This window comes from Mirounga angustirostris, unplaced genomic scaffold (genome assembly GCF_029215605.1).
Source record: "Mirounga angustirostris isolate CCGP_5_RB_7025 unplaced genomic scaffold, mMirAng1.0.hap1 SCAF_10, whole genome shotgun sequence".
Taxonomy (NCBI): domain Eukaryota; kingdom Metazoa; phylum Chordata; class Mammalia; order Carnivora; family Phocidae; genus Mirounga; species Mirounga angustirostris.
Window position 1 is genome coordinate 72,414,696 of NW_026991718.1, and position 24,614 is coordinate 72,439,309.

General features: G+C 40.4%; 1 protein-coding gene and 1 long non-coding RNA gene across 8 annotated transcripts in view; one reads left to right on the forward strand and one right to left on the reverse strand.

The window, feature by feature from the left end:
• Positions 1–541, reverse strand: part of SOCS5 (suppressor of cytokine signaling 5) — a 101,268-nt gene extending 100,727 nt beyond the window's left edge. For 4 of the 7 annotated variants that reach the window (XM_045885057.2, XM_064572524.1, XM_045885058.2 and 1 more), the window contains exon 1: positions 71–304. The gene's annotated coding sequence lies outside the window, so the exon portion shown is untranslated. Of the gene's footprint in view, positions 1–70; positions 317–405 lie in introns of those variants that run through there. The other 3 variants (XR_010405707.1, XR_010405706.1, XM_064572526.1) reach the window with 2 other exon arrangements.
• The window catches only part of LOC123851348 (uncharacterized), a 52,870-nt gene continuing 28,758 nt past the window's right edge, over positions 503–24,614 (forward strand). The window contains exons 1-2 of the long non-coding RNA XR_006792551.2: positions 503–631; positions 13,420–13,474. This is a non-coding gene — a long non-coding RNA (uncharacterized LOC123851348). The remainder of the gene's footprint in view (positions 632–13,419; positions 13,475–24,614) is intronic.

Consider the following 24,614-nt stretch of genomic DNA (forward strand, 5'->3'; position numbering starts at 1 on the left):
CACTAACGGCGGCGCGGGGGCCCGGGAACGGGCGCTGGCCGGGCCGGGCGCGGGCCGCGAGGACACTCACCGGTCGGGGCGCGCGGGGCGGCCTCATCCACGGGCACCTGCGGCCAGGCGGACGGGCCCGGACGTCGCAGTCACCGAGAGGGCGAGTCCTCCCGCTCGCCCGCCAGTCCCGTCCCGTCCCCTCCGACTGCCCGATCGAGAGCAGTCCCGTTTCCTCTGGACGGAGCCCGGGGACCCCAGCTCTGCCGGATGCCCCCGCCAGGCCCCCACCCCCTTCCCCGGCCGCCTCCCCCCTTCACCCTTTCCCCTCCCCCCTCCCCCCAGCCCCCACCGGAATGGAAAATACCTCCCGGGGCGGGGGGCGGCGGGGGCACGCCTCTCTGAAGGGCAGCCTACCGTGACCAATAGCAGGCGGGGCTCTGGAGGGGCGGGATTCCTAGCGGCCAATCCGGAGGCGTGTAGGTGAAGGCCGAAGGAGGGAGACAGGGAGCGACAGGGGGCTGGCCCGGGAGTCAGGGAGGTCCGGCCGCTCGGGTGCGCGCTGTGCGCGGCTGCCATTTTGGAGTCGGGCAGCTGAGACGGCGGCCGGGTCCGGCCCGGGGGAAAGGGAGGAGCCAGTCAGGTAGGAAAGAGGCTGTCACGTGGGATGGAGGGGCGGGGCAAAGCGGGCTGTAGCCGGAGGGGAGGGGTCGGAGGCGGCGAGTCACGGGGGCTGAGGGGGGGTCACGTGGTCGGAGAAGGGCCGGCGGTGGGCTTGGGGGCGGAAGGTCAACCTGAGGTGGGAGAAGGAAGAAAGCTTTGTCCCTGGTTTCAACTCTGTTAGGGAAAAGGAAAGGAAAAATGATGAATGGAGGGTGTGAGTGCCGGGTCGGAAAATGTGAATGAGTCTCCCTAGCTCCCTCCAGCATGGAACCACCCAGTCACTAAATTCCAAGATGCACGGGAAACTGGGCACTTCATTTAATTCAAGTAGTCCCATCGCTACTCCCTGCTGTCACAAACGTGACTCACAGATCTGATGGAGGGGTGATTGTCCTCCACTTTTTGCCTGCACTTTATGTGGAAGGGCCCCCGCCCTAGAAATGGCTGAAAGGGTAAAAGCATAGTTGAGGCATTGTGACGCCAGCAGGACTCTTTACATCTGGCGTTTTAGAAACTGTGTCGTCATTCACTGGCCACTTCTCTGTTGGACATACCATGATCATGTTCCAATTCCAACGCTTCCAAACCTAAACAAAAACAAAACAAAACAAAACAAAAAACAACTTGCCCGTGAACCCCTGCCTAGCGCTCATCTGTATTTCAATTCATACTTCAAGTACAGGCTAAATTAAACTCCCTACTAGTACACTGAAAGTGCTCCTCTTAAGGCTACAGGTGACAGCCATGTGACCAAGTTCAAGGGTCACTTTTTAGTTCTTATTTGATCTCTATTGCAGTAAACTTGATGGACTACATCCCTCTTTAAGCTTTTTCTCCTGTCCGGTGCACCCCTCACCCAGTTTCCCTGAGACTATAAATCCTCAGATTGTTAATCTTACTAAATCTGTTATCTGTTGGCTCGTTAAGAGAGTCCCAAGAGCTGATCCCCAGTCCTCTCTTCAGTAGGTACATAGTCATTCTACCGCACACTACGGGATCTAACCACTTTAGTGGCTGAGTGTACCTTTAATGAGGTCCAGATCTGCATATGTAAGTGTTTTTGGACATCTGCACTTGAACCTCATTATCACCTATCCAAATCAGAACTCAAATACGCTCAGAAGTCCACAAAACTTATTCTTTCTCCTCTGTTCCTTATCTTCTTTGATAATGTCACCATCCAATCACCCAAATCCAGAACCAGGAACCTGGGTGTAAACCTCCATGCTTCTCCCTCACTGCTGTAAATTCCTCCCTTACCCTTTCTAACTTTGTCTTGTTGGTTATATTTACTAGATGCCCTTTCTTCTCCATTTCTACATCCACTGCCTCACCTGGGTCACTTATTCATTAAGCCACTGAGCACTGTACTATGTTCCGGGCATTATTTGAGAGCTCAGGATACAGTGGTGAACCAAAGTGACAATGTTCCAGAATGGGGTGAGAGAAACAGTATATGAGTAAACTAATAAATGAACAACATAACTCAGGGGGTCATAAGTGATATGAAGCTAAAAAAAAACCACCACCACCACCACCAGCAACAACAACCAGGGAAACCTGTAAAAACCTAAATTGTTGCCTATCTTCACCTCAAATCCTCCCCACCCTCACCCCATATCTTCTCATCCTTTCTTTTTATTCTCGAAGAGGGAGTGGCCCTGAGCCTTTCACCTGGAGTCTTAATTTCATTCCCGTTCATCTGCCATGACTTCCCTCTATATTACAGCTGCCTGAATATGAATCCCTCAACTAGAAGATAAGCTACTTTGAGGGCAGGGATCGTACCTTATACATCTTTGTGCCTCCACAGTGCCTTGGCTCAGAATAGGTGTGCACAAAATGAGTGTTAAATGGTGAATTCCCTGACACCTGAATCAGGCTGCCACAAAAGCATCTCCAGCCCAAATCAGAATGGGAAGGTCAGTGAACTTAGCTACTAGAGTGTAGTAGCAGGGGTGGGGTTATGAATGAGGTCACCTCCTTTGGTATCCTCCAGGCCTGGGCTTCCATGATGATGTGCCTGTGAGTGGCAGTAGTTGCTTCATAAACACTGTTTTACTTGACAGTGCCAAGTGCATGTGGGCAATTTAAAAGTACTCTTTGTTTCTGATGATGAGCTTTAAACCCAGAGCATTCTGGGTAAATTGCCAGGATAGGCCCTGCAGGAGAAGGTTGCAGTTGCCACTTCACTTTGTATTTCCAGGCCCTTGGGTATTGCACCCCAACAGGGAGCAAGATGTTGCCAGTTCTGTCATAGTCATTATAATTAAATCCAAGTTCTGGCAAAGGGCAGTGCATAATTATGAAGTATTATTATGGTTTTTATCATTATTAGGCACCCAGCTGCCCAGCCCAGGAAACCACAGTAGTAAAACACTGAGAAGCCAAGCTCCTCTCCCAGCTGGCATGAATCAAGACCAGGTGTATTGGCACATAGTCTCGCAGCTCCGCTCATCAAGATGAGACCTTCTGTCCCCTCTTTTTGGCAAGATACAAATTTAAATGAATGGGAAGAGGAAATGTGAAGAAGGACCTTTGCCACCACCTCGGAATCAAGTTCCTTTCTTCCCATCTCACAGAATGGTCTCATCTATGATTTATTGTGTAAATCTTTTTCAGCTTTATCCTTGACCTGCCAGCTTCCTAAACATCATTCCCCAAGGTCTACTGAGGATGTATTAGTTAGGGTGGGTTATAGAGTGCTTTCAAGAAATTTATGATAATTGAGAAAGTATAGTCAGGCTTGACAAGACATCTGCCTTTTATTGAGCATCTACTCAACACCATACTCAGCACTTTCACATATGCTATCTGACCTAATTCCTACCACCCTGCAAAGTGGATTTCATTTTCCTCATTTTCTTCAAGGTCTCAAAGACTTAGCATATAACAAAACTGAGATTCCAACATAAATATACAGATTTGGTGATTGTATACTCATGGTGGATGTGTCCACACTGGTAGATGAATATAGGTGTCAGACTTCCCCTCGTTCTACTGAATTAAAAATGGGTATTTTGTACAAAGTAAATTTTAAGCTGAGCACTGAAAGGACAATTCAGAAGTGATGCTGAGAGAATGGTGCCAAATGAGGAAGCCAAATTGGCCATAAGCCTAAAATCAATCAATAAGGACAGATTTCTTGTTCAGCAATGTCATATTATATTCTTCAAGTACCTTTATTGTCTCAGCTACTCCAAATGGGGAAGTCACCCCAGGTGGTAGTAGGGTGGGTTGGCGATGGAGGAGGGTGGTTTAGGGAGGGAATATGGTTTTGAATGGAGAACTCCCCAATGGCCCATAAACTGGCACATCAAGCACTGGTTTCTGGAACAGCCAAAGCTATGGCAGCTTTCTCTGCTGCCAATCACTTGTTTTTAACTAATATGTGTAGAACAATTTTCCATTCTCTTTTTTTTCCTAAAACAATTGATTAATAACTTTTTAAAGATTTTATTTATTTATTTATTTGAGAGAGAGCATGAGTGGGGGGGAGAGGCAGAGGGAGAGGGAGAAGCAGGGAGCCGGACTCGGGGCTCAATACCAGGACCCCGAGATCATGACCTGAGCCAAAGGCAGACACTTAACCAATGGAGCCACCCAGGGGCCCCTGATTAACAATTTTTAAAGACAATTTGTTTAGAACTTACTGTGTCATACAAGGCAGTTCACTTTTATTTTTAGTGCTTTTTAAGGGATTTAAGATAAAAAAAAAAAGCACTCATTTTAAGTGTATAGTCTGATCTGTTTGGAGACATGTATGCCCTTGTAACCTATCATAATTGTGAAATAGAAATTTCCATCACCTCAAAAAAGTTCCTTTGTGCCTCTTTTGCATAAGAATTTTAATATAATTTGTATTTTATTTTTTTCTTTTCTTTTTTTTTTAAGATTTTATTTATTAGAGAGAGAGAGAGAGATCACAAGCAGGGGAGAAGGGTAGAGGGAGAAGCAGACTCTCCGCTGAGCAGGGAGCCTGATGCAGGGCTTGATCCCAGGACCCTGGGATCATGACCTGAGCCAAAGGCAGACGCTTAACCAACTGAGCCACCCAGGTGGCTAAATACAATTTGTATTTTAATGTATTTTAATGACTCCAAAATTTAGATCTCCAGTCAACCTTGCTTTCAAAGTCTAGGCCCATATTTTCAGCTACCTGCTTGACATATCCCCCTGGATGTTGCAAACATGCACCTCAAACCAAGCATTTCTGAAAGATGAAGCAGAAGGTGCTTTATCTTTGCTACAAGAAAACCCCTACTTCCAATTCCCTTCTGAAATCATGTTTCTGTATTCTTCAGTTTGGTTGAGATAATCATCTACCAAGTCATATAAGCTAGAAATTTTTAAAAATAATCTTTACTTCTCCCTCATACACCTCCCCAGAAGTGAGTCTTACTCACACAAACATTTTTAAATCAGCCCTTTGCATTTCCAGTATCCTCATGCAGACACTTATCTTGCTTGCACGATCACCAAAAAAACAAACAAAAAAAACCCTCCTAACTTGTTTCTTCATGCTCCAGTTCATCCACCAATCTGCCACTTTAATTTTCTTTTGAAAACCCAGATTTGACTGTTTCAATCCTTTGCTTTCAGGGACTGCCCAACTGCCTAAAAATGGCACTGAAAATCTTTCATGGTATGACCCAACCTCCCCATCTGGACTCCTCTGCTCCCTGCCACGTAGAGCAGGCTATCCATTTTCATCCCTCTCTGCTTTTCATCAGATATTGATCTGAAATGTCCCTCATACTCCACCTGAAAACTCTTGCTTCCCTTTCACAGCCCCATTTATAAGATTTTTCTTCATGAAGCCTTCCCAGACCTCTCCAGATACAGAGTCTCTCTCTGCTACACTTGACCCCCATACCATGTTGCACATACATTCATCACACTGAATAGACATAATGGTGAAATGGAACAGGAGAGCTGAGTCAGAAGATCTGAGTCTAACTTAAAAATCTCATTCATTGCTTGCTGTGTTAGCCAAAGCAAATGACATAAGTTCTCTGAGCCTCAGTTATTTAATCTGTGAGATGGTACTAACAATAGCTATAATAATACCCTACCTCATAGGACTCTTGTGATCAAACCAGTAATTATAAACATGAACACAGTTTGCAGTATATGGATATTAGATGTTATAATTGCAAAGCTGTATCTTCTGATAGATTTTGAACTTCTTGAGTGCAAAACCAACATCTGGCCATCCACTGGACATGGTGTCTGGACCTACTCCTTGCCTAGACTGGTTTATGACAGAAGTTATCATTTTTGGTAGGATCCTATTCTCTCAATTAACTCTCTTAATACTATTTTCTACTATGTTTCTTCAAAAGCCAATCATGACATCCTCACTTCTTTTTATAATTGTTTATTGCCTTTTCAATTAAAAAGCTACATTAAAAGGTCTCTAAGGAAAGAAATAAATATTCTATCCATGATTAATTTTAAGCACCTTCATTTATTTGACAAAAACTTTTTAGAGCCATTATGTGCCCAGCCCTGTTCTAAGCCCAGGTCATACAGTGGCAAACAAGAGACTTCACAGAACTTACGTTATCGTGGGGACAATAAGCACAGAGCAGCAAGTAAAGATGTTCATCTATACGGTTAAAGGTGCTACAAATAGAGCAATATGGAGGGCGGGGCGGATGTAACTGGAGTGGTCAGAGAAAGCCTCTCTGAGAAAGCACTGTAGAGCATCAGTGATGACACAAGGAGGCAAGCATACAAAAAGAAGGCGGGATAGCCTTGCAGGTCAAAGGAAGAGCACAGAGGCCCTGAGACAGGAGCAGACGGAGTCAATATAAGGAACTGAAAGGCGGTCTGTGTGGAGTAGAGGAAGTGAAGGGCAGCGGTATGAGGCTAAGTCAAAGAAGCAGACAGGGGCCAGATCCCATAGGGCTTGGAAGTTCAGGTAAAGAGTTAAATGTTTATTCTAATTGTAATAGGAAACCACCGAAGGGTTTTAAGCAGGAGTGTGATATAATTTAATTTTTTTTTTTTAAGATTTTTTTTTATTTGTTTGTCAGAGAGAGAGAGCACAAGCAGGGGGAGTGACAGGCAGAGGGAGAAGCAGGCTCCCCGCCAAGCAAGGAGCCCAATGCGGGACTCAATCCCAGGACCTGGAATCATGACTTGAGCCGAAGGCAGACGCTTAACCGACTGAGCCTCCCAGGCTTCCCTGATTTGGTTTTTAAAAGATCACTCTAACTGCATATGGAGAATATATTCTGGGGGCAGTAGGAGAGTGGATTAGAAGGTAGACTGGTTGTTTTGGGCCAGACCAGAGATGTTGGTAGTCTGAATTAGGGTGGTGCTAAGGATGATAAAGAGTAGTAGGTTTGGGGTATGTTTGGCAGTAGGACTGACATGACTTACTGACGGATTTAATGACAGTGAGGGAAAGACATTAAAAAGGGCTCAGGATTATGGTCTAAGCCATTAGGCGGATAAAAGTTCAGTTTACTGAGTTCACACAGTACCTGTGGAGGCTTTGTGCTAGGCTCTGAGAATACAAAGACCAGTGAATAAGACAGAGTCCTTGGCCTCAAAAGCTCACAGTCTAGTGGGGAGGACTGCCTCCTACCCTGGTGGCTTCTGTAGGAGTTTTTTTTTAAGATTTTATTTATTTACTTATTTAGAGAGTGAGAGGGTGGGGAGGAAGAGGGAGAGGGAAAATCTCAAGCAGACTCCGCGCTGAGCGCCAAGCCCAACGCGGGGCTCCATCTCAGGACCCTGAGAATATGACCTGAGCAGAAATCAAGAGTCGAACACTTAACCGACTGAGCCACCCAGGCGCCCTGCTGTAGGAGGTTTTAAGCACAATTACAGAGCTACGTATAGGTTATGAGAGGATCAAGAAGGATTTCCTAGCCCAGCCTAGCCAAGTGAGCCAGGAGTCCTGCCTTCTTGGGAAGATAACTAGACTTTCTCAACACCTGTGAAATGTGTGCAGTAATCCACACTCTAGTTTAACTTAACTCTTTATAAATAAAGTATAATAGCTGTCAGCAGCATCTTCCAGGGTCTCTGATTTGTTACTTCTTTTAAGAGGAGAGGAAAGGGGTGCCTGGGTGGCTCAGTCAGTTAAGTGCCTGCCTTCAGCTCAGGTCATGATCCCAGGGTCCTGGGATCGAGCCCTGCATCCCTTTCCCTCTGCCTGCCGCTCCCCTTGCTTGTGCTCTCTCTCTGTCAAATAAATAAATAAAATCTTTAAAAAAAAAATAAGAGGAGAGGAAAGAATGCTACTGAGAAAGAGTCAGGATGCTTAAAAGAGTCAGGATGGATAGGCAAGGTACTCAGCTAATAAGAATGGAAGTCAGTAGGGTCTGGGCTTCTGCTGCAGCCCTCTGCTCAAAACCTACCAACAGTATGCCCTTGGTTGAGGATGGATTCAGGGTATTTTGTTTTGTTTCACTTTAATTGCAGCTGCAACTTCTTTGAAATTACCATATGACTCCTGAATAACTTCTCTCAAGCTTTTTTTCTTTTTGGTATTTATTTAATAACTTCTATTTGACCAGCTGATACATTCACATTTCAAAAATCCAAATAAGAAAGGATATGATGAAAAGTCTTATCTTTTCCTGCTCCTTCACCCAGTTCTCTACCCCACCCACCTGGATGGGTAGCAATAACTATACCGATTTTTTCTATGTATCCTTCTAGTGTTTCTTCACACAGATACGAGCAGTTCTTTTATTTCTTCTCTTCCAGCTTCTTACACAAGAGGTAGCCTACTTTATCCCCTGATCTGGATCTTGTTTTTCCCTCTAATAATGTATCTTGGAGATCTTTCCTATCAGTACTAGGTTTAAACAGCTGCATAGTATTACACTGCAGGATCTGCCATAGTTCATTTAACTACTTCCCTATTGATGAATCCTTGGGCTTTGTCCAGTCTTTGCTACTTATTACAAACAATCCTATAGTGTATAACCCGGCACATATGTCTACAGGTATATATAGCCTTAGGATAAATCCTCAGGAGTCTTACAAATCCTTTAATAAAATCTTTGAAAGGAATGTTCTGAGATAGTGTGACTAGGTTTCCAAATTAGAACCTCAGCTTTCCAGGCATTAACTCTCACATTCCATCAAGAGTAGTTCCTCATTTTCAGCCTGTCAATTATGCCTTTATATTTTTTCCAATAAGGAATTTAAAAAATATTTAATCTGCATCTCCTGCAACCAACCATAGTTGGCATGCTGTTTCAAAAAAAGAAGAAGAAAGAAGACTAAAATGCAGCTGAATTGTGCTCCAGTTAATGAATTGCAGGCTGTAGAAAATTTCTGATTTTTCTTCATTCAACATATAGAAGCATCTCTAGAGTGAAGTCTCAGGTGGGGATGATGGGTTAGAAGGTGAGGACTATAGGCTGTACCCTGCGCCAGCCAGCTCATAGTGCTACCCCAGCCTCAGGGCCAAATACTCCTTGGCCATTTTCATTAGCATCACTTTTCATTTCTCTTAGTAATTCTTCATTTTCCCATAGTTGCTTCTGGAAAATAGGTTTATAGTTTTGGTGAAACAGGCTTTGGTAAGTGTGCTTTATAACCAGGCCATGTATAGTAAGTATGCTATTTTTATATGATCCCCCCCAAAGACTTTTTCTTATTTATTATATTCCAGGTATATGAGACCAGGATGGAAAAATCCTAGGGCACTTAATTTACATGAGATGTTGGGAGAACATTTACCAATGCAGAAATATGCACAAGTGATGTGGCAGTGAGAAGTGCCATTTAAAAAAACCAAATATATATATATATCTGAAGAAGGTACCCCAGCCATAAAATTATCTTTCCACATAGTACTTCTCTTTAGTTTGGCTCCATGTAGGTGGAGGTGTTTTGTTTTTGTTTTGTTTCATTTTGTGTTATTTTTTTTTATAATTATAGCATGAGAGAAAGTATTAAAAATAAACCATGAAGTTGACAAGGTACAGCAAATAGCCATCCAGAAAGCTTTTTTTTAGCTCTAAAGCTCTCTTCCTTGGGAATGACAAAAACTACAAATTGTAGAACTGTCTAATCTCTGTGAAGAGTGTCTAGTCCCAGCTCTAGTTGAAATTATCTTATATTTTTAATTTAATTTTATTAAAAAAAATTTTTTTTAACGTTTTTATTTATTTATTTGACAGGGAGAGGGAGAGCACAAGTAGGGGGAGCAGCAGAGGGAGAGGGAGAAGCAGGCTCCTTGCTGAGCAGGGAGCCTGATGTGGAGCTCGATCCTAGGACCCTGGGATTATGACCAGAGCCGAAGGCAGACACTTAACTGACTGAACCACCCAGGCGCCCCTATCTTACATTTCTAAAATGTCTCACATAAAGATTCTACAGTCTCCCTTTGGCCATTACTTTTTTTCCCCCTTAGCTGGCAAGACTTGGACTCTCTCTTTAGGATATAGTCAAAATTATTCCTCCCTCCCCTTCTTTCCCCTCCCTCTCCTTCCCCTCCCCCTTCCCCTCCTCCTCCTCCTTTATTTTTTTATTTATTCTAAGAGAGTTAGAACAATTGTCAATTTTTAAAAACTTCTCTTTGGATTTTGGGTGGCACTGGGCTTTCCAGGTAGACAATTGTATCATCTGTAAATAATAGTAAATCTTATTCATATTTTTGTTCTTTTTATATCAGCAGAATTCCTTATTGAGTGAAAAATAATACTTGCTGAAATTATTTGTTCATCCGATTTGCGTATCTGTAGAGAACATCCATTCTGCTGACTACACTCTCCTTTTGTTCTGGGGACTATGTCCTCCCTTACTCTCAGTCCCTGGGCTTGGGGAAAAGACTGATGTCTACACCCCCCTCCTTCAGGGGTGAAACATATGACCTTAGTCTAGGTCATCTAGTATATCCTATTCCTCTGGCCACAGTAATCCATTCTAGACCTACTAGAAAGTTGGTTCTGAATTTGAACCTAGAGGCAAGTACTCCATGGAGTGGCTTGCATCCATACTGGGTACGTGAAGACATTGCCTAAGAATGGAGCCAATAGCCGGGTGACGGACATTGGGGAGAGTATGTGCTATGGTGAGCACTGTGAATTGTGTAAGACTGATGAATCACAGACCTGTACCTCTGAAACAAATAATACATTATATGTAAAAAAAAAAAAAAAAGATAGTAGGAAGGGAAAGATGAAAGGGGGGAAATCAGAGAAGGAGACGAACCATGAGAGACTATGGACTCTGAGAAACAAACTGAGGGTTTTAGAGGGGGTGGGGGTGGGGGGATGGGTTAGCCTGGTGATGAGAAGTAAGGAGGGCACGTATTGCATGGAGCACTGGGTGTTATACGCAAACAATGCATCATGGAACACTACATCAAAAACTAATGGTGTAATGTATGATGACGAACAAAATAAAATTAATAAAAAAAATTAAAAAAAAAAGAATGGAGCCAATATTGAAGATGCTGAATTTAGAAAAGAAGAGAGAGAAATCAAGTCCTAGGTCACCCTGTTTGAGCCCTAGATCAAACTTCACCTGAGCCAGATCCTCTAAATTTTTCAGTTACATGAACCAATAAATTTACCTTTTTAATTAAGTTAGTTTGGATTACATTTTTCATCTTTGGCATGCAAAGGACTTTTAGTTGATGCAATATCTTCTGACAAAATTAGGCAAATTCAACTCATGTTGTTCCCATGGTTTGACAAATTACATGATTTCCCTAGCTAATCCCCAGACTCCTTTCTTCTTGCACTTGGAGTGACTCTACCATTGCAGCATACCCATCTAAATACCAAGCCAGAGTCCTCCTCCCTTTCCTCCAAGGACTCCTCCAGTTCTTTGCTTAAACCCAGCCCACTGGTGAAGTTAAAGAAGGAAGGGAACAGATGGCAACCTGATTCATATTGCTCTTACAGGGAATTAAGCCAATTTATTTTGGGGGTCAGTCCCAGTTCAGTTTCAGCAGTGAATGAAAGTTATTTGAATCCATTTCTGGTTCAGGTCTGTAATCATCTGCAGTAATCCAAAGTTCTTCACAAGGGAAAAATATTTTGGAAGGGGGGTTAATATTTGTTCCAGTTTGAGAAAACTATGTAACATGGAATCAAGTTGCACCTGTCTTATTAGGACTTCTGTGCTAAAAGAGGTAGCATATGGGCAGGACAGGGAGGCGATTAATAGTATAGTTAATACTAAAATAATCAGCCTAGACAGCCTCCATAATAAGCAGTGTTATAAAATCTACTCCTTGGATTTGCTTTTAATATTTCCAGTCCACATCAGAACACACTTTGAAATATCATATCGCATAGTATTGACCAAATTATTAAAATATAAGTTGAAACATTTTTTGAAAATTTTGCCTCCTTTAGAGGAACACATATTTTATAGGTGAAGCATTTATGGTCTCTGAAAATTATTTCTAATTAGTGTGACATTGTGTCAGTATCTTAAGGTGCTAAAACTTAACAGTTTTCTGGAAAAATGTATTGAAGATCTAGGCTCAGCTTAGGGAATGTTGTCAATGGTATTGTAATAGCATTGTATGGTGACAGATGGTAGCTACACTTGTGGGGAGCGTAACGTAATGTATAGACTTGTTAAATCACTGTGTTGCACCCCTGAAACTAATGTAACATTGTGTGTCAACTATGCTTCAATTTTTTAAAAAAATCTAGGCTTAGAATATTCACAGGACCATTTTTAAATTGCTTCAGGTCATCTAATGGATATGATCTGATAGGAAGCATTTTTTGTTTCATTGCTTCCATTATAAATATATATATATTTATAGGTAATAAATATAAATTAAATAAGTAAGTACAATTTCAAGACACAAAATGCTCAGCTTGTTCCAAAATATTTTTTGTTAGTGGGTTGTGTGCAAACAAAAAGAATGACAGATACCATCCATATACTTTACAAAGTATACCTCCTGCTTTACACCTCCTGCTTATGCATGTGTAAGGAGGACATTGGATTTGACAAGGTGCAAAGAGATGTCTTACAGATGGTACACATGAGGCCCATCAGGACAGGTCTTCCCAAACTAATGGAGCTGTAAAAGCAGTTGTCATGTACACGTCTGTCACACCTGTTCTACAGAGAAATCCCTACTTGTAAATATGGTTTTCAAAATCAGAGCACAAGGCTGGCTGAGCTTAGTTTAGTTTTCTGTTAGTTTGAGAGAGACTATGACCACCAACATGGATTTCATACCTTTTTGTGACTCTTCTAAGACTTTTACATTTTCCCTGGCATTGTGTTATTTAAAGTTAAAGATTAAAATTCTTTTACTTAGTCCTTGAAGAAATAAACATAATTTATCTTATAACATTAAATTCATTGGCAATGTTCTTTAGAGGGAATAAATTTGTGTTCTGCAAAAGGGCTTGGATATACAGAATTTCAATGCCTCAAATGATGTAATTTTCTATAATATTTAGCCTGCCATTTTTAGTTTGGTGTTTGTATAATAGGAGATTTCGAAGAAAAAGCTAAAGAGAGGCTAATTTGCTTGGTAGTGCTTCTGTTCTTTTGTTCTTTTAGAATCTAAAATTAACCAACATCTGCAGTGTCAACAAGGACTCCATATGGCATTCAAGTTTGTACTTTTCCTAAATAATGCATTTGAGGCAATATAATCTGAGAGGAATTCTGAGGTGATAACGAATGGAATACCTCAGATTATATAGCACTTTATAGTTTCAAAATGATTTAACAACTAGGACCTTGTTTGATCCTCACAACAGTGTTAAGAGATAGGGGGTTCAGGTATTTCTTATTCTTGTTGAACAGATGAGAAGATGGAGGTTCAAAGTATTGAAGAGAAATGGCCATTGTCACAAACCTGGTGAGTAGCAGCATGAGAGGGAAACCCAAGCCATCTGGTATCTAATCACCCTTTCTACCATTTTATTCTACCATTTTACTAGGATCAAGTTGTTGACAACCCATTGTTAAAATAGCATGTTTTCAAAATAATAAATCCCACAACAACTCTGTAGGAAAAATTTTAAAAATTACTAGAAACTAACAAATGTGTGTTTGGTTTTCTAGAGTTTAATGGAGTTCATTTGTTCAATTAAGTTAACAGATGATTTCCACAGAAGTTCATCTATTTATTTAACTCTTGTGATTTCCTATTTTACTTACAAAAAAGAATTCCCACCAAAATGCTTTTTCTCCTTGTGAAATCATACCTCATAAATCTTTGTCATATCTAGAAAGTCTAAAAACTTTTCCTGTAAGAGATGTTACAACTGAGAGTGTTTTCTTCACAGCAATACATTGTCATTTAAGTCTACCTGAGTTTTGAAACATTTCATTTCAGTTCAAACTTCTGTGAATTCTGCAGCAGAGCAATCATTCAGAGTTTCTGGGATAAGAAAAAAAGTAGGTTGAAGTTAAAGAATGTATTGGAAACATAGCTTGTGACTGAGATACAGGCATAAATTTAGTAGGAACCCATTTTTGAAAGCATAAATAATGTTATTGCCAATCCATACTTTATAGAAATTTCTAGCTATGTAATATTACCATTTCTACTTTAAAATGCAGAGAAATTCAATTGCTTCCATTTCTTGAAAGTTTGAGGCTTAAAAATTATGAATGCTGGCATTCTTGAAGAGGAACACTGTGAGTTTGTAATATCGAAAAGGCACTGGCATTCTCTTACATTGACAGGCAGATATATTTCCAACAAGTGGAGACACAGGATTCTGCTGGCATAAGGAGCAGCCAGCAAAAATTTTAATCAGGATTTGGCTCAGTCTACGCTGGTTCTGACTTCACAAAAGTGCATCTTCAGGAAGCACCTTCTACCAAGTGGATGGCAAGATGCAGCGTTAGAGGTTGCTGACACCAAAGCAACCAGAGCTCACGCAAAACTTAAAATTTTTCTCCCCATTAGTTTCCTGGATATGTCTCAAAGAACTACACACAGAAAAGCAAGATTTAAACTTCATATTATCCAAAACATTCTTGTGACTCTAATCTCCTATGTACTCTATGTCCAGGATTAGTGGAAATACACCAAACATTTTTGAAAAGGTCATCTAACCTAAGTAGAAGAATGTTATCTTTCCATGCATGAGCATACTTGGGCATGCAAGCCATGAAAAAGAGATACAGGGAGAAAAGGACAAGAGGAACACTATGGAATGTACTTTGCCAGAAACAAGTAATGGGGAGGAATTAGGGGGAGTTGGGGAATTTGGGCAGGAAAGCCTTAGATAGGGGAGGGTTAAGTCATTGGAGTTGGTAGTAACTCCATCTGGCTGGTTGTGGGAATCTGGAAGGAGGGGCCCAAGTGTGCTAGAGGACCAGACTCATGATGGTAGCATTCAGAGTTAATCTGACAGTGGAGAACTGCAGTGTAGAGGCTGGGAGAAGGCCACAGTACGAGGAAGGGAAGTGCCCAAGGGACCATGAGAACCCCAGCTGCAGTTCTTTTTGCTTATTCAAAGAGATCCAGTTTTCTTCCCCCTTCCCGTCTCCACACTTCTGCCCCACTCCACCCTCGACACCCCACCCCCACCACAAGAAAAATCTGTGTTGACTGGCCCAAGTTTGTTTAACTGAGTCCTCCTTCACCCAGTGAATGATTTGTGGAGACTGGGGCTGGTAATCATTATTTAGCAGTGACTTCAGCATTAATCAATCAGAACTGGAATGATACAACTTTGTTCCCACTCAGCCCACTCACAACCACAACCTTTTTGTGCTACAGCGAAGTAACGTGGTCCCTTGGCTATCTTGCTGCTGATTAATGGACTGTTGGAAGGGCCAGTACAACTCCCACAATACATCTAGTGCTTTTCTGCCAGATTGACTTAAAAAAAAAAAAAAAGGCAGCCGATCATGTCAAACCATGTTAGCCAATACCTGTATTGTCTATCTGAATTATAAAGCACAACAGTACATTTCGTTCTCTGCAATTCATTATTAGAAGAAAGAATATGAGGAAGTATTAGACCATGCTTGTATCATACGAGATAGCTGAACAATCCTGCACACTCCTGCACCGCCCATTGGAACATGTCATTTGTGCACTGATACAGTCATGATTACTCTCAAAATTAGATGCAATACAGCTCTCTCTTCCCCTCCTTGCCTAGATGCAGGTGAACAGTGACTCTCAGGGGAGGTGGGAGGACATGGCCTTGCCTGCTGATGCTAAGGACCCAAGACTTAACTACATGCAAATAACTCATTAACCTGTCCCTCCCAAATCACCCGCTCCACATACATCATCGCCATGAGAGGAATCAGGTTCCCCAAGGTCACCCTAGATGTCTGTGGACTTTGACTTCCTCCCTCCACAGACACCGTTAGGATGGCCTTTTGAGGCCTTTGTGCTCCCGGGAAGCTGATTTCTCCTGTGTGAAAACATCGAGAGCCAGGAAGAATGGAACACTACATGATTTATCCCTGAATCCTTCATCCTGCTGGATATGCCCCAAGGTGGAGTTATTCTTGCTGTCACAGATAATTTAGCCCTGAGTGGATCAACATATTTAAAAGAAGTTTCCAAATATGTCTAAAACTCTAGGTGCAGAAACACAAGTGCCAACTAACAAGAGCAATTTCGAATAGAACAGAGGTTGGAAATTAGAAAAACAAAGAGACACAGGATATAGCAGAAGGCCAGCTCTGTCAGTAACTGGTTGTATGCCCTCAGTCATTGTGCCCCTGTCCCAGTTTCCTCAACTCCAAAATAGACACTAAGATGAAAGGAATTTGGTGAGAGACACTTTTGAGAAATGTCGACTTATGTTCTCTCTCTGTATTTTTCCCTTTCCCTTTCCCTTTCCCATTTTGTCTGGCTTACATGTCTTTACCTCAGGAAAGACTTGGGGATTGGACTTCCAAGCTTTAGTTCCAAATAAACCCATGAGGAGAGGAGAGTTTGAGGTAACTTGTATTTTCCAGACTAAAGAGATCTGTTCTCCCAGAAGCAGCAAGGATGTCATCCTGCAGTACCCTCGCTATGTATGGCTCGGGAAGGCTGCATCTTTGCTGAAGAGCCCCTCTTTTCTAGAAATGCCGTTTGGGACTTACTCATGTGGAGTAATGATGGCAAGGGCCTCCAGTGATCCTAGTGCTTCTTAAGATGCCTGGTCCCCGCCAGATCCCTCAGCGAGTGTGGAAAAGATACTTCACACCTACCCAAGGTGGATTTCCTGTCCGCCCTACAGCACAGGGCCTCCAAGTTTAAATTGAATTACATACTCTAAAGACTCTTAAGAAATCATCAATGGTAAGATGGCCACTAGTTTGTGTCTCTTTATCATTTATTAAACTAAGCCTAAACAAGTCTTTCCTTACACTGTAGGAAATCCACTTTCTTGGGGCTGAATTCACTGAGGGTTTACTTTTGCCAGCCCTCCTTATCATTGCCTTTCCTGCACCTGCCCTTGCTGGCCTCCATGTTTTCTCATTTGGGATGTTTGACTGAGAAAGGCTGGTGGCACCTTGAAAAGCCTCATGTGCCTTCTCCCAAATCCCTGTATATTTTCTTTAAAGTCAGAAAGGAGTGTCTTTCATCCCTAAGTATACATATTTAAGTTGTCTGTGTTGCCCTGAGAAGCAACTTCAAGTAACACCACATAGCTAGAGGACCAAGTCTTTGGTCAGCTTCTCTGGGGGCCATGTGCCTTCTTGAAGTTGTTAATAAAACAAACAAAACAAAACAAATAAAAATTTTAAAGATCTTTTATGCAATTGTCTTTGTTGTTACTGCCGTTGTTGGGTGAAGAGTACGTTTATTGCTTCAGGGCTGTGCCATATTTAGAAAGGGGCAGAATGTCAGTGCAAGGCAAAACCTTTCAGGAAAGGGGGCCAGCTTTTGGGATCTCTGAAAGCACTTACTGGACATAATTTCATGTGTGTTTTTCTTGGTAGCAGATGTAAATTGCCATGTTCTTCTAAGGCCATTTTTCTGCTATGGCTGCTTTTCTCTTTAAATATTTTAGGAGGAAAAGTAATGTATTTTCTGTTTTGTGGTGGTGATGATGATGATGATAATGATTTGTAATTTAGAGAGTCTATATTCTTGATTCAGTCAAAATAATCTTTGAGTCATTTCATACTTCACTCCAAATAGTCTTTCTCAGAACTTGACAAACAAAGTAAAATGGTATCCCAAATGTTCCCTTCCCTCTTATCTTTATAAATCCTTCCATATAGCCAAAAATCGCCATTCTGGGGGCTGGGGGAGGAAGCCTCCTAAATCTGGATTACCTATGCTATTCAAAGAACTAAGTATTTTGAAAGTTCTAGAAACAATAAGGCAAACATTCTTCTCAGTAGAAACTACTAAAAGTAGTCATATGGTCTATCTCTTAAAGTGGAATTTTTCCTTCCATCTTAATTAAATGACAAATAAAAGGAAGTCATGCACAAGCTTTTGGAACAAAGACTATAATATAAGAAATGTAGTTCCAGTCAAAAAAGAAAAGAAAAGGATGTTGAAATATGGGAGCAAAATGAGGTCTTACTCAAGTAGATTCTTATGCTTCAACCAAAAGCTGAAAGAATTAACAAAAGCTCTAAAGAAAGGTAAAGGAATGCAGACAGTGGAGAAAAGCAGAGGAGTGCAGAAAATAATAAGTGTATAAGGGAATAAATCGAAGTCTGGGATGATTCTTAACTAAAGTACTTGCAAATTACAGTTTTCAAATAAAATATGAGATTGAAAAAATTCATTTCCAGAAAAGGTGACAAAATCAATGTGTAAAAAAAGGCCTTAGTGAACTAAGAGCCTTCAGAGACAAGGTCAGCTCACTGGAGAGGAGTTGAAACAAAGCAAAGCAGGACAGAGGAGTGCTTTCACTAAAAACCATCATGGCTTTATTCTGTCCACCCTGTGTGACATGGGGGTATAGTTCAGTGGTAGAGCATTTGACTGCACCCTGTGTGATAGATAATGTTCTCAAAGGCAAATGTCTTGACCTTATGTGGTCTACTTCCAAAGGAAGATGAGGTTTAGTCAACTGTATTAGTTACTTATTGCTGTGTAACAAATATCTCAAAACTTAGAGCTCAGAATGACAACATTGTTATCTCGAAGTTTCTTTCTGTCAGGAATCCAGGTGCAGCTTAGCTGGGTTCTCCTGCTAAGGGCCTCTGTCTTTTACAAGACTCCAATCAAGGTCTCTGCTAGAGGATCCATCTCCCAGCTTACTCAGTGCCATTGGATCAAGGACCTCAGTTCCTCATTGTGTGTTGGACGGAGATTCTCAGTTTGGTGCTGTGTGTGTGTGCTGTGTGATCCTCTCTATAGCTCCCAAGGCATTGCAACTGACTTCCTTCAGAGCCAGTATGGGAGAGAATGCCAAGAGAATATGCAAGAAAGATGGTAGTCAGTCTTTTGTAATCTAGTCTCGGAACTGACTTTTGCAGTATTTTATTTATTAGAATCAAGTCACTAAGACCAGGTCACACTCAAGGGGAGGGGAATACCAGGAAGCAGTATCATTGGGAGCCATCTTAAGAGCTGTCAACCACTTTAACTTAGTTTATTCTTCCCTTAATTTTATAGCATAGAAATAAGAGGCTGTCATCTTCAAGACCAAAAATACATTCTTTGGAGAAAAGTACTCCAGAAATCTGTGTGTCCGTGGTCTCTTTTATTTCTCAGCAAATGGCTTTATTTGTTTACATCATTTATATGGCAATAAATAGCCCAGATCAACTTAGCCAATAGGCAAACTATTTGAATAAATGAAGGAAATATTCATTTACATGTTTCATTGGGATGTAAGCTCTATGAGGGCAGGGGTTTTATCTGTCTTGTTCTCTATTTTATCCCCAGTGCGTATCATAGGGGCTTAACATATAGTTTTCAACAAATAATTGTTGAATGAATGGCTTCAACTATATTTACCATGGATCTGTTATATGTCAGGCACTTGACTTCACTTGTTTAGAAACTGAGCATCAGAAATACTTGCATTTGTACCCAAGAGTAGAAAGAAGAGATTTTTATCACTTGGGTTTCCAAAAGCAGCCCCAGTCAGTGACCATCTTTGTTCACAATTCAGAGAGTCAACTGAAAGAAAGGCCCACTCCATTTTCTCATAAAGGGAGAATGTGGCCTTTTCTTGTTAACAGGTCTTACTTGTGGCCTATCACTCATTGTTTGAGATGACAATAAAGGACCAGTGTTTAAAAAAACTTAAACTAGGTTTAAAAAAAAATCATGAAACTAAAATATGCACATACTTTAAAAACATATAAAAGCATATAAAATGACAAATTCTCACCCTTTGATTCCATCCCTCATCCCACTCAACCTCAAAAGTAAGGAGTTTAACTATTTCTTAAATATTATTACAAGTATTTTCAACACAAATACAGTGTGTGTGTGTGTGTGTGTGCATATAAATATGGGATCATCATAATATTGTTCTACACCTTGCCTTTTTTTTTTCACTTAGTGATATGTCTGGGAACCTATATAGACCTATCTTAATTTTTTTCTTGGCTGCATAATATTCCACTGTAGGGATGTGCCATAATTTATTCAATGAGTCCCTACCTAATAGATATTCATTTCCACCACCACCCCAAATGTTTTACCTACTAGAAACAGTACTACAATGGACACATCTATACATACGTCTTTGCATATTTCGGTGAGTTTATCTTAAAGACAAATTCCTAGCAGTGGAATTGCTAGGCCAAAAGATACGTGCACTTAAAATCTTTAAAGCCTCTTTTTATTATGAAATAAATCACAAATACAGGAAACCAAACCAGTTACAGAGCTTAATGGATTGTTATAAGACAAGTACCCTTTTAACTATCACCCAGATCAAGAAACAGACTGTCACCCACATCAGGAGCCCTCCAAATGGTCTGTGATCACAACTGCCTCCCTCTCTGAAACTAATTGTGGTACTGACATCTGTAGAAATCACTTTCTTCTATTTTTTTTATGGCTTTACTACCCAAGTGGCATCCATAAACATGATACTTTAATTTTGCCTATTTAAAAAAAAATCCTGATATGTCTTCTATACCTCTTTAAATTTACAGTTTTCCCCTCCAAACTTTTCTTTTCCATACAATTTCTCTATTGAATAACTCAGCATTTGATCAGTGGAGTTTCCTACAGTCTGGATGTTGCCAACTATGTACTCTTGATGTAGTTCAGCATGTTCCCCTGTCCTCCAATTTCCTGCAAACCGATGGCTGGATTTGGAGGCTTGATGAGACTCAGGTTTGATTCCCTTGGCAAGATAATGAGTGGCACATCAGGAGCTATATAATGGCTGGTTGTCTCTCTGTGACTTTAGCAATTACTGATGTTCAGTGCTTAGATCCATTCATTTATTGTGGGCTGTAGAATATTCTAATTATGTTATTTCTTTTTCACTTATTACTTAGAATATTTATGGAAGACATTTCCTCTCTTCTATTATTTGCTTGAACCCAGTGGTATAATTCAGATAGGAAAAGCAAAGTAAATGCTTAGCTCTTTCCCTTTACTTACCAGTTTCCAAGATAATGAATGTTCTCTACCATTATCCTACAAAGGTGACTTTTTATTTTAGTTATCATGAATTCATGTGTTCATACATGTATTCAGTTTGTCTTATGGGTTTCAAGTCATTGCAATCATTATCTTTACTGCAGCTCAATTTGTTCCATCTTTGGCCAGTGAGAGCCTCTTCCATCTGTACTTGAATCCTTTTAACATGGCCCTAGTGGTCTTTGATAGCTTCCTCGCTGTCTGATATGACAAGATACTCTAGCCTCATTCTGTATGGCTATTGCCCCAGACTTGGAATCTGCCATTTCTCCAACAAGCCCTAGTTTTTTGTTTTTGTTTTTTAAAGCATGAAATGGTATTTCAAAACCACAGTCTAGGCACAAATTGTATTCGTCATTACTGTATTGGTCCCAGTTTCTAAGATTTTTCAGTGGACAGAGCTAGGAAATAGCTGTATGGGTTTTTGTTTAAGATTTATTTATTTATTTCAGAGTGGGGAGAAGGGCAGAGGGAGAGAGAATCTCCAGCAGAGTTCCCGGTGAGTGCAGAGCCCAACGAGGGGCTTGATCCCACAACCCTGAGATCATGACCCGAGCGGAAATTGTCAGACACTCAACCTACTAAGCCACCTACGTGCCCCAACAGCTGTATGTTTTTAAAGATAAAATACTTCATGAGCTTATTTAGGTACTTCCAATTTGAATTTAGTACCATAGGTTTTTACAAACATAAGAGGCTTAGAACAATAGTACTAGTCCTACCACCACCAATATGATCACCAGAAGTTACATTAAAAAAAAAAGTCAGTCTTCTTTTTATTTATTTATTTTAAGTAAGCTCTACTCACAATGTGGAGCTTGAACTCAGGACCCTAAGATCAAGAGCTGCATGCTCCATGGACTGAGCCAGTCGGGAGCCCCCAAATTACATTTTTTCATTTGCTCTTTGCTTTTGCCTCTATTGTATATCTACATGGTCAGAGTATATAGCCATTGCATACAATACTCACTCCCATTTACCCCTCACTTAATCTTGATTCTTCAAGTAGCTATGTATTTAACACTTACCACTACTCTTGGTACTGCTATGTCTCCAGTCAGTCTGGGGCTTGTTTACTAGTAGATACACAGGAAGTGTTCACAGGAACAATATCTCCTGAGTTCTTACATGGCCATAACACTTTGTGTCCTTTGTACCTGAAAGTCAGTTTTTCTAGATATAAAATCATCGTTTCACATTTAATTATGAATCTTAAAATACATTACTCCATTTCTTTGGACATAAGTATTGCCGAACCAGCTGATGTTAACCTAATTTTCTTTCCTTTGTAAGTCATTGTCTTTGAAAAGCTATATGCCCAAAGAGCTTTTTCTCTTTAAAATTCAGTAACTGTTAGAATATGTCTTGGTTCATCATTCTGAATTAATATGCTCAGGTACATGGTATACTTTTTTTATATGTAGTTCTATATATTTTTTTCTTTTTTAATTTCAAGAAAGTTTCTTGAATATTTCAAAAGAAATATTTGTTCTTTGGGTCTCTTCTCCAGGGACTCCCATTATTGTATGTTGGGTCTTTTTTGTCTACTGTCAATATTGGTCACTTTCTCTTGAACCTTTTTCTTTTTTTCTTCATTTCATATAGATTTTAGAGATTTTTCCCCTCATTTTTACCTTATATTCATTTTAAGGTATTATTTGTTATACTTATTGGCTATTGTGTTTCTTGTAATTTCATTTTTACTTCTTTTTTTTAATTTCAAGTTTTTATTTAAATTTTAGTTAGCATATAGTGTAATATTAGTTTCCAGAGTAGAATTTAGTGATTCATCCCTTACATATAATACCCAGTGCTCATCATAAGTGCCCTCCTTAATGCCCACCACCCATCTAGCCCATCCCCCACCCACCTCCCCTCTAGCAACCCTCAGTTTGTTCTTTGTAGTTAAGAGTCTCTTATGGTTTGCCTCCCTCTTTTTTTCCCCTTTCCCCTATGTTCATCTGTTTTGTTTCTTAAATTCCACATATAAATGACATCATGTGGTATTTGCCTTTTTCTGACTGACTTATTTTGCTAAGCATTATATATTCTAGCTCCATCCATGTCATTGCAAATGGCAAGATTTCATTCTTTTTGATGGCTGAGTAATATTCCATTGTATATATATACACCAGTTCTTTATCTATTCATCAGTCGATGGACATTTGGGTTCTTTCCATATTTGGTTATTGTTGATAATGCTGCTATAAACATTGGGGTACATGTGCCCCTTCCAGTCACTATCGTTGTATCCTTTGGATAAATACCTAGTAGTGCAATTGCTGTGTTGTAAGGTAGTTCTATTTTTAACTTTTTGAGGAGCCTCCATACTGTTTTCCACAGTGGCTGCACCAGTTTGCATTCCCACCAACAGTGTAAGAGAGTTCCCTTTCTCTGCATCCTTACCAACATCTCTTGTTTCTTGTGTTGTTAATTTTAGCCATTCTGACAGGTGTGAGGTGGTATCTCATTGTAGTTTTGATTTGTATTTCCCTGATGATGAGTGATGTTGAACATCTTTTCAGGTATGTTAGCCATCTATATGTCTTCTTTGGAAAAATATCTATTCATGTCTTCTGCCCATTTCTTAACTGGATTATTTGTTTTTTGGGGTGTTGAGTTTGGTAAGTTCTTTATAGATTCTGGATACTACCCCTTTATCAGATATGTCATTTGCAAATATCTTCTCCCATTTCGTAGGTTGCCTTTTCATTTTGTTGACTGTGTCCTTCACTGTGCTTTTTATCTTGATTAAGTCCCAATAGTTCATTTTTGCTTTTGTTTCCCTTGCCTCCGGAGATGTGTCTAGTAAAAAGTTGCTCTGGCCACTGTCAAAGAAGTTACTGCCTGTGCTCTCTTCTAGGATTTTTATGGTTTCCCGTCTCACATTTAGGTCTTTCATCCATTTTGAATTTATTTTTGTGTATGGTGTAAGAAAGTCATCCAGTTTCATTCTTCTGCATGTTGCTGTCCATTTTTCCCAACACCATTTGTTAAAGAGACTGTCTTTTTTTCATTGGATATTCTTTCCTGCTTTGTCAAAGATTAGTTGACCATATAGTTGTGGATCCATTTCTGGATTTTCTTTTCTGTTCTATTCATCTATTTGTCTGTTTTTGTGCCAGTACCATCCTCTCTTGATGACTACGGCTTTGTAATAATACTTGAAGTCCAGAATTGTGATACTACCAGCTTTGCTTTTCTTTTTCAAGACTGCTTTTGGCTATTTGGGGTCTTTTGTGGTTCCACACAAATTTTAGGATTGTTTGTTTTAGTTCTGTGAAAAATGCTGGTGCTATTTGATAGGGGTTGAATTAAATGTGTGGATTGCTTTGGGTAGTATAGACATTTTAACAATATTTTTCTTCCAATCCATGAGCATGGAATGTTTTTCCATTTCTTTGTGTCCTCTTCAATTTCTTTCATCAGTGTTTTATAATTTTCAGAGTATAGA